Source organism: Pyxicephalus adspersus, chromosome 5 (assembly GCF_032062135.1).
Source record: "Pyxicephalus adspersus chromosome 5, UCB_Pads_2.0, whole genome shotgun sequence".
In the NCBI taxonomy this organism is placed as follows: Eukaryota; Metazoa; Chordata; class Amphibia; order Anura; family Pyxicephalidae; genus Pyxicephalus; species Pyxicephalus adspersus.
The window spans coordinates 126,667,407-126,678,706 of NC_092862.1; the positions used below are offsets into that span (position 1 = coordinate 126,667,407).

General features: G+C 34.8%; 1 pseudogene; it reads right to left on the reverse strand.

Moving 5' to 3' along the window:
* Positions 1–711: 711 nt before the first annotated feature.
* The window catches only part of LOC140332103 (securin-like), a 19,882-nt pseudogene continuing 9,293 nt past the window's right edge, over positions 712–11,300 (reverse strand).

Sequence of the window (11,300 nt, forward strand, 5' to 3'; positions counted from 1 at the left end):
TTGCTTGACATTACTGCCAGAAATGGCCTCCACAGGAAGGCAACTAAGTTTTTCTGGGAATATATGCTTTAACAGCATGCAGAAAACATCCAAGGTAGTCCACACTTTGATTTCACTGTAATCCTCTGGTATCAGTTTGAAACTTAACTAATCAATACTACAGATTTCATTTTTAATAAGAAATGTATTTACAAGGGTACAGTGAGAATAAATCTTCTGAAATCAATACCACCTAGAAAATTTAAAAGTAGGTTGTGTTGTTTGGTTTTATCTAAGTTCAGTAAAACTGATTAAATAAATAAAAGACTTGGTTGGAAATGTAAAAACAATGCATACCATTTAGACAGTTTTTTTGGGCAGTTTGTATACTTTTAGTACAGCCCTTCTCAGTCAATTAACATTGGGCTAACACTTGAAATAACGTTGAGATCTTCAGAGAACCCCTGCTATAATTACTATGGCCTACAGCTCACAGTACATGCATGGGGCTCAGTGTAACAAATGCTTCCTATATTGCTGGCCAATGGGAAGAATGACACCCTTTTAGATCATTAGAACAAAACAGATCATTGGTGTCAGATAAACTTAACTTAGGATCACAAAATGCTCATTGCTCAGGGAACCCCTAGCAACTTCTTACTTCAATTTTTTTTTAGATTACAAAAGCAAGTTAATTTAAAATTTAATAGAAGAGTAAAAAAATAAATAACCCTAACATGTCACCATTTCAGGTAAGCCAAGTGTGATCTCATCAACGGTTGCCAAGAAAGATGGAAGTGAGGTCCACATATCTGACTCCCAGCCTAATACTGGAATATCCATTGGAGCTGGCTCCTATGTCAAAGCATCAAACATAGCAGCATCATTCTTATGCACAAAAAGTGGAACTCCAGCAAAGTAGGGATGGCTCAGCTTGTGCTCTTCTCGGACATCAAAAGTTTTAAAGTCTGATGGATCATAAGGAAGACACGGCTCAACCTCGGGGTAGCTTTGTTTTTTGGGCTTGACGCACACTTCAGAAATCTGCTTGGTAACTGGTGCAGACTTCTTCACCTTAGGGCATCCTCTGACAAGTAACAGCCGTGTTGACATTTCCCAGAGCTTTCCTTGGCTTCACAGATCCAGAGTTGCCAAACACTTTCCTTGAATGGCTTTTGAAAAGTGTTTTTGCAGAATTGTCTTGTTTCAAGTGATTCTTAGACAGGATAGTAGAAGCAAGGTCTCCATTCTCTTGGTCAACAAAGATCACAGTTGTTTCACTTTAGTCAGAACTGGAAGAACCTGACTACACCGCCATACCACCGATTACCATTACCACCCCCTGCAACTTCTGGGGGATCCCTGGTTAAGAAACACTGTTCTAGAACATGATGTATCTTTTAAAGCCCATCACTCCTTTTCCCCCAGGCCTCCTTCCCTATTGTATGTTATACTGTTTTACAGCGGATCTTCCCTCATTCCAAAAACATGCTGGTAGGTTAACTGGCTTCCCCTCAAAATTGCCCTTAGACATTGTTAAGGCAAATTACTATAGCAGGGATATTAGATTGTCAGCCTCACTGAGAGATAGCTAGTGACATGGACTTTGTAAAGCGCCGCATATTATGTCAGCGCTATATAAACCCAAGATAATAATAGCAGTTACCTTCTTACAAATCTTAAGGTCACATAGCACCCTGTGTCATCTTGTTCTTTAGTCTTCTATGACAGTGGGCACTCCCCAGTAGTTAAAAAAAACAAACATTAAAATAATGACTTTTCATCATGGGTGAATCTGTTTATATTTTATTTACTGTGGGTATGGCAAATCATTTTAGAAACTTGGCAAATGTGAAAGACTACAATTTTCCAGGACAGCACTTATTTCCCTATTGGTACTACAAAATGTTGCTGGAATGGGTTAAAAAAAATCAATCCATCAGGACTACAAACTTCCAACATATAGAATTCCCCTATGCAATGGTGGTGGCATAGCAGTAGATTGGTGAGGTATAAATGGAAACTTATGGAAGACGGTTGTTGAGATGAAGTCTGACAAAAGGTAAATGGAAGTTCATGAGGGATGCGTGACAACTGATTAAGGATAATTGAACAGACATAAGAAATACATTTTAGGTAAAGGTTGATATGGAATATGTGATAATTAACCATGGGTAGGTGATGTTTGACAGATGATGATAGACAACTGACTAGCTTGGATTAAAGATAAAATGCATACAGATGGTAAGCAATTAGATCTACCTGATGTCTTCATCAGAGTTTGTCAATAAAAGTTTAGCTTCATAAAGCTTTAATAAGTAGTGATTGCCAGTGTTGTTAATTAATTAACGATTGTCTTACTTAAAATGAGTGAACAAATTATTATTGATGCAGTGACATTTAAAATTCTTTCAAATGGATGAATAAATCCCAAAATTTGATAAGTAACATAAAATATGTGTTTGTAATTTTAGTCAACAAAAACATAAGAACAAATAGGAACATTTTGAATCTCAGCTTGACCACAATGAACTTTTAAGTTGTTTATTCAGCTGCATTATTCATATTCAGCTCATATGCAATACTCATTGACCCGTGTCATATCATCAAACCACAGAGTGCAGAAAATGGACCACATGCCTCATATCTTGACAATGCAAACTTTTTACGAACACTCATCCCCAGTGGAATTTTGTTTTGTGTTTTTCAGTCTAAACAGTGGACCAATATGAAAAACATTTAAATAGTAATTATAAATGTAAAAAAATATTCTTTCCCCTTTACATAAAAAAACAACAAAGATCTATATTTAGCACATACTTTAGGACAAATAGTAGAAATGCCAAACTGATAGTAATAAGCAATGGATAAAGGGCACCATTCTCCAAAGCCAAGGCTGTCCAAACCCAATGCAAGGCTGTTAAGCTCCAGTCAATTAAACTTCAGCTTTTGTTTTTTTTATAGCTTTTAATAAAGTGGAACAGGATTAGGACTTTATTTTTTTTTTGCTGACTGTTGCTCAATTGCAGAATTTCACTTCACTTTTAATTTCTTTCATACCAGGACAAGAGATTAAAGGGTGTGGGTGGCAGCAGGACATTAAGGACAAAAAAGCCATACAAATCCCAGATTGCTTAACCTTTCTTCAGTTTATACAAAAGGGATTTTGTCGCTGTTTTTATCCCCATTGGAAAGATTTATCATAATTTCCTATCCCTTTAACCCACCATCACAGAACAAGCAGTACTTTTAAAGCACACGGAAAAAAACCACAAGCAATCCTTTCTCAAACTATACAAAAAATGAAACAAAAGCGAAGGAGATTAAAAGTTTGCAGAGGAAAGATAACATTGATTTTAGTTTAGCTCACAGCAAATGGCACGGATTTTCTGTACTTGCTGAAAATGTTCTTAGCCAGACAAAAAAGCTAAGGTAGTTATCACATGAAAGGAATGAATAACTGAAATATGTTTCATTTTTTAGTTTTAGTACAGTTTTTAGGTTTAGTTGGTGTGGCATAACAATTTCTTGTAAAAAGCAAGAACATGCTGTGTTTTTTTTTTTTTTGATTATTAAAGGTTTTTATTGAGAGCACAAAAAAGAAACAATACAGGATCCACAAAATAATATAACATAAACATCATTGTAGTACATTGAACCATAATTCCAACTAGGTCGTTAACATGCTGGCAACAGAAAAGACTTATAGATAAATGGTTAAACCATAGATAATTTTAGATCCAAAAAGAATATTACTAATAGATAAGACAAGACCTGGTGTGTTTAATGCTAAATACAACTATCCCATTTTCTAAACAATTGAATCCCACTTACATTTTTAAGTCATGTCAACTGCATAACAAGCATATCATCCTTCAGAAAGGAAGGCCTTGGAGACAATTTAGAGCTCATGATCAATATAGCAGTAAAATGAATGTTATGAAAAAAAAAGGAGATAGACAATGGACTTGGCTCTTAAAAAAATCAAGGTTTTTGGAAGTTTAGCACTTTGTGGCTAAGGGCTATTTAGGGAGGAGGTATCCTGTTTTTCACTTATAGTCAGGAATTGTACTGTTCTGGAATATGACGTCTCTTGTAAAAATACAGACAAAACCCGCCGTATGTGCTTTAATACTTTGCAGGCTTCAAGTCCCAGGTGCTACGGGTCATCTAGGTCTGCATATCTGACATATCACCCTGGACCCTCATATACTGATCTTTTTTCAGTTACAAGAATAACTTAAGGATTATGTATGGACTCTTCTGTAAACATAAAATATTAGCTAAATCAACAGCACAGCAAATTCCACCTACATATAACTAAAATTTCCCTTTTGGGTAGACTGCTCTAATAATTAAAACGTATATTGAGTTATGGAACAAAGCCATTTGGTTTTGATTAGTACACTTTAAATCTTGTGGCCTATTTTGTTTGTGTGTCTTGTTGCATGCCTAGACACTTTCGGCTAAAAGGCAGTAATGGAATAACCATAAAAAACACTATTTTGTCTTTATTATGCTAACAGAATTTTCCATATTTTTATGAGTAGCCCAAATTTGGATTTTGCTAAGGGACTCTTATAAAGTAGAACCACCGCAGAGCAATAACTGTTCACAGACATAATCAAATAAACATAAAAAATCGTCTGTATTCATTTATTACATTCAATTCATAAAATTATTATTCCAAATGCACCTTCTAGGATTTTATTGCCCTTTTGAAGACTGATATATATCTTACTCTATATCAAAACAGCTCAGGCCTAACTCTTCTTTGGCAGTTTAATACCTATAATTAGTTAGAATGATGGTGATCTTTCTGTACTTTCTCAACAGATTCAAGAATATTTCAAAAAAGATGCATAGCAGATGGGAAACGTGTTTGCAGAGATTCAATGTTTTCAAAGATGGATCTTTGTTGTTTACATGAATCTTTTGGTGCTTTTTAGTCCCACCCAATCTGAACCTCAAGTCTAAGCCATGCCATGACTATATTAATGGTGTTTCCCTTTGTTTTCTGAATATCTAATTTATTTTGTGTTATGGAACAATAACAGAAATTTTGCACCATGGTATCTGTATAAGGAATTCAATTTAGCAGACTTTTTAGGCACTTGTAAAATATGAAAAACTTAGCTTTTATTTCATCATTTAAAATACAATAATAAAAAACTTATTTAATAAAATGAACAGTGCAAATGCTTTAAAACACAAATATTTTTTTCTATTAATTAAGTTTTTTATTAATGTATTTGAAATGATGAAATAATATGTTTTTCATATTTTACAAGTGCCTAAAAAGTCCCCTAAACTGAATTTCTTATACACATACCATGATTGTTATCTGGGGTGTGGCACTTGAATAAAAGCGTTTTGCGATCTGTCATGCTTACCAACAATCTAAATATTTAATCTTGACAAATGTTGCACCAATTTTTAGGCTTATCATACAGTTTATCCAAACATGACCAGTCAGACTTTCCTCAACTCCTACGCCCCAACCCTACGTCACTACTGAGTCATGTAGTGACAAAAGTCTGGCAGGGGAACCATTGAGTACACTGGTAAACCAATAATTTAACACTCCAACCAATGTCTGAATCTGAAGAGTTTTCGGAAGGCAGTTTCTGATCAAACATCAGATAAAGGTAATTATTATGATCAAAAGATATGAAGATTTACTATCTTTTTTGCAGACAACACTTTTATAATAGCATTTTTTTATTTTAGCAGCAGAGTAGCTTTATTCACCCAATGTACCCCTCTAAAAAACGTATTCTGATTACGCTGAACAATTATCATGTCATTTAAAAAAATAACAAAAAAATTAACATATATTATGAGACTCACCATGCTATCAAGCACAATAACATCAGGAGTTTGATGTGTGATTCCCATGGTGTAATATGGCAGGTGCACTTTCACTTTTTAATCTAACATTGATCAAGTGCCTACATTTACATTTCTTAATCTAAACTCATTTCATTGTGCAGATAACTAGTTTACAGCAAAGTCTCTTGACTTAAAAAGAACTCTCATAGGAGTTTTTCCCCCCAAACTATTTCATATATATATCATGTATTTTCTTGATTAACATTCATAAAGTAAAGCTATGGGATTTCAGTCTCTGAATAAAAAAGTTTACTAAATCTACATACTTTTCCTTGAAGAATTCTCAGTGGAATAGAGTAGATAGCTCAAAAAAGTTAACTAAATAAAAACGGAAACATAAAAATTAAAGTAAACCTGACACGACCCTGGACAATTCTGAGAATATGATGAAAAAATGAAATGTTTCCATAAAATACCTCTACAGAGAGAAAATGCCATTACCAACCTCCTACCGAAGTTGCTAGTCACCATTTCATTTCACTCTGCAACCTTTGTTATTTACGAAGACTGTCAAATGTTGCTTCCTTTCAATGTGGCAACCTGAAACCATTCTGTATACCTGGAATGAGGAATTTTCAGAGAAATGTTGTTTTTTCCTTTTGTGATTGGGTCCCTAGAGATGCAATCAGATTTTAGGCTTCCCCTTCAATAACAATGTCATTTTTGGTGAGATACATCCTGCAAGTTCTGTCAACTTTTAAGGATTGCACAAACTACAGTTTCTCTAATTAGATCGCCGGTGTTAGCTTGGATGGTGAAAATGAACACTGACCCAACCATTCAGTTTCATCAGTGTGAAAAATCATGATGAATCAAACAGAAGAGAACAGAAAATAGGGATGAATCTGCAAGAAGCATTACTAAAAGTCATGAATTATATGTGAATCACCGAGAGGGGATTACGTTTTCCCCCCAAAAAAACTGGAATTACACATAAAGCTGAATCGGTGTGTTTTTGAGGTTCACAAAATATACTGTCTGATAACATGACACTGGTGACTTTAAATAGTACTTGTCTCTTGTGTCCCACAGATTATCTCTTTAGTTTTTTACGTTTGTACTTACCCCTACAACAAAAGTTTTTTCATTTACTCCCACTGTCATCCAGTTTTTCACATAAACTATGAAGATTTCAATACGATCCAGGTCAGAAGAGTTGCTCTGCTCTTTTGCAGTTAATTTGGACCAATCAGTAATTTTTTTACATTAAATATAAGGGTGGTTAAACTTTTTAACTAATGAAAAAAATCTGTTTTTTAATTTTGTTATTTGGAGGGGAGGACCTCTTCCTTCCCACCTTTACTGCCGTGGCGGTAAATACTGAATCGGGAACCAGCAGCCTCCTGGAAAATATACATCATGTGTGCCAGGAGGCTTCAGAATGCTCCTTCTGCACATTCCCAATCTTTGCATGGCAAGATCAGGGTTAAGAAGAAGAACCCCCCCAAAAAAAGACGGCAGCACCTGCTGTCCAGTTCACACCAGACTGGAGAGCAGAAGGAAAATGGGATGTCGCAGTACCAACTGGATAAGGATAGACCTTTCCACTTCTTTAAGTAGTAATATCTACATGTCTTTTCTTCTCCCTAGCCTATGAAGTATAAAGCTACAAAAATGAAAATCCACAAGGTTATGGTGAAAGTTCATCTTGGAATACTCATCAGCATGATCCTGGTTAGAACATAAACACTGCTGCACAAATCTCTTTGTTCTGGATTTACATTTGCATGCATTTATGTTTTTTTTATTTTTAAAAAGTAGAACCATAATAATTAGGTTTAGGATTGGATTGGATAACCCAATCCACTTTATTTTGTATAGTCAGTGTCCTTGTTGGAGAGATTTCCCTTCTCTTCCTGTCCCAGTAACAGAACAAAATGTGAAAGGTACACAAAGTGGGACAAATTCCCTCCTTGGACAGTTGTTACCCCAACATTTATTCATATTAGAAGAATTGCCCTTAGCTCTTGTTTTGGTACAAAATATTATTTTGTAATATTCATTACTTTGCTTTTTGTCCAACTAAAGGCAGCTAAGCATAAATATAAATCATGCTTATATTGTACGCTCAAAAGGGCAGGATGCTCTCCCATTGTTTCCATGAGTGCTGTGTATACTCAGATCCGTACCCCATCTGTAAGTACAATACATGGTTAAACCAGTTTGTTGGACATATTCTGCCTCATTGTATGTACAACTGCTGTGTTTTTTTCATTTTGTGTTTATTCACAACTGCTGTGTTTATTCATTTTCTTCCACCTCCACTAATTTACAAGGTTGGCTGTTCACCTAAACACCACGGCAGATGTTTGATCTATATACATCATTAAAACACAAGTAAACCTAACTGGTAAAAAAAATGCTAAATGCTGGTTGTTTATTGCAGAAGGGACAGACAATGTCCCTTCGGCAATATTGATTACTTACTTACCTGTCTGATCACATGTTTTTTAATTCTAATCTGTATCTGCTCTGTCACGGGCATCTCTATCTTCACCTGGACTTCTTTCTGGTTTCAGCTAGGGGTATGCTAGAATGTCCAACATTGTACACCGAGCGGCACACGTGCAACTTAGTGTTCATTTAAAAAACATTGCACACAGGCAGGTAAGTTTATTTTATTACAGAAGGGTCATCACTTGTCTCCTCTGCAATTATGTACTGGTTTTCTCACATTGCTTAATTCTAGTTCTACTTTAATAAAAAAATAATAAAAATGTAAGTGGTGAATATCAGCAAATAAACTTCATTATATGAGTTTACAAATGACTTCAATCCTTGCCTGAATCTAGTTTGGATTATCACTAACTTTCTCTAGTCTTTTATCACTATCAAAATAAATGCATATAAGGGGACATACCACCATGGTGTCTTCTTTTTAAAAAAAAAGGAACTAGAAATTTTTAGATTTTAATAAAGTCTGATTGCCTTGGTCTTTGTTGAATGGCAGGTCTTTTTTTAACTCAAGGTGATTTGTCACACATTTGGAATTCTATGTGAATTTCAGAAGTGAAAATAAAGTTTGAAAAGAAGATTAAAGTATTATAAATTGGAACATTGCAAGTGCTAAAATAAAAGTAATTTAGGTTTTTCACTTACTAAGGTGAATTATCACCTTGAAAGGGACAATTCACTTAGCTTAGTGTATATGATGATAATTCAGGTTGCAAGGAATACCCAATCCCATGCAAGGAAATCTAAAAGGAAGTATTTATTTCTGTCACATAATTGGATGCCTAAAGTCAATGGAGCTTCATCTCATTTACTAAACTAAGTGATATATCCCTTTGTAACAGTGTATATACCTTCAGTAAAGCAACCTCATGGTTCATTTCTTTCTGCAAAGGTTAAAGGAAGACCTAACATGGAATGATACTTATTATCTGTATATAAAATGAGATATGTGCCTTATCTTTCTTATTTTATTGTAAGTTTCCTGGCTTTTAGATAGAATACAGCACAGCAATCTTTTTTATTGTGGCATGAAAGGCATTTCTCTTCAACTATATTGATATACAGGGTAGTTGCACACTTTTTTCGCTCTGGTAATATTGCAGGCTCAGATAGTTATCTGTAGATATATATAATTAGTAACATTCCTTGTATGAGAGAGGACAATCCATCCATTGACTGCATTCTGCTATCACAGACCAAAAGTTTTCTTTAAACACTCGTACTATATTACAGCTGCACAGCTCCGAGATAAAGACCAAGGCGACTTCCAGAATTAATTTCATTTGTTATGCAGATAAAGAAACATGATTGCCGATAATGGTTAAGCGCTATGGAGTAATTATTACTTCAGAATCAGTTTCCTTCTAGTGCCAGGCCGTGTTCTTTTCTGGCACAGATAATCTTTCATTGGAAGGAAATGGAAACATGAAAAAAACCATATTAAACAGTAAATATGGAACAGAAATAAAAATGAATAATTGAGTATTCTGCTATTGCCCAAGGCTCCTCATTTAAGCATGTTTTTTATTTGGATATCCTAAAGCTAGTGGCTTGCCAAGATATCTTAGGACTTTTTTATTGGCAGAAAACTTTATATATTTATGGGAAATCTTACTTATTGTCTATTTTCCCTTTTCGAACATTTTGTTTTCTTGGAATCTTGATATGAATTAAGAAATAAAAATTACATCAAAATGTATTGTTACAGAGCCCTAACCGAAAAGTTTTTTCAGATGTTAAGGAGTTTTACTTTGCCTTCTATCTTGAAAAGTTCTTTAAATCTTGGTGTCATCAGAAAACTTTGAGACAATGCTAAGCCCAACTACTCTGTCATTAATTGTCCTCTCAACCAGGGTTTCTCAGTAGTTTGCTAGGGGTTACTTGAGCAATGGGCAATTTGTACCTCTCGGGTCAGTTTATCTGATATTGTCTTAGGACAGTGCTTATACTAAGTCCTTCCTCATAGGATTGCATGCATGTCACAATGTACCTAATGCACAGAAGGCTGACTAGATTGTTCTTTTACAGTCCACTAGATATAGGATATGAATGACTATACCTATGTACATACCTGTGATCAAATTGTGATTCCCAAAGTAATTCACACAAGCTTCCTTTTTTCACAGTCTAAAATAAGAAAACATGTTGCCCCATTGAAAGCATATTCAACCAGTTAGAAATTGTGGGGATTTATTTGAGTATTTTGAGGCAATGGAGTTGATTTACTACAAAAAATAGGTTCAATTCAATTAAGTAAGTAAATAATCCCCAGGGAAGAGATAGTTCACCTAGCTTTAGCAAATAAACTATGTTGTGATTCAGCCATGCAATCACATACAAACAAAAATCCAGTTTTTTTTTTATCACAATCACAATATTTCATTGTGATTGGGTGTTCTTTGCAAAGTGAATTTTTGCCACATTACTAAGCTAAGTGAAGCATCCCTTACCAGAAGACATTTATATTGTTTTAGTAAATCATCCCCAGTGTTTCCAGTTCTTTCTTCAGTCACATTGATATTTAGGATGCCATGACATATGAGCATGATAACCTGGTTCCCATAACATGAAAATGTCTTCATACTCAAAAAAAAGTATTTTCAAAGTCAATGCAGCTAAAACTTCTAAAATGGACCTTGATACATTCAAAAATTTAAATTGGATGGGAAGCGCAAAACGTCCTTCATTTCTGGTTTGTTGTTGTGAAGAGTTGTAGGTACTTTGAAGGTAGATCTGACGGAAGAGTCATTAAAAGGAAATCACACTGGGACAGTGTTTGTAGGTCAAGCTTCAGCTGGGTGGTAACAACACATCCCCTGGCAAAATCTAATTAATGACCACTTTCAAAGCAAAATGAAGGCTGAAAATGTTCATAAACACACAGCTAATAAGGGTGGAGATATCTGAACTGTTTCATGGATTCCACAAAGTGCTCATTAAAAGATACAATAAAAGTCTGCCTGAGCCATTAAGAT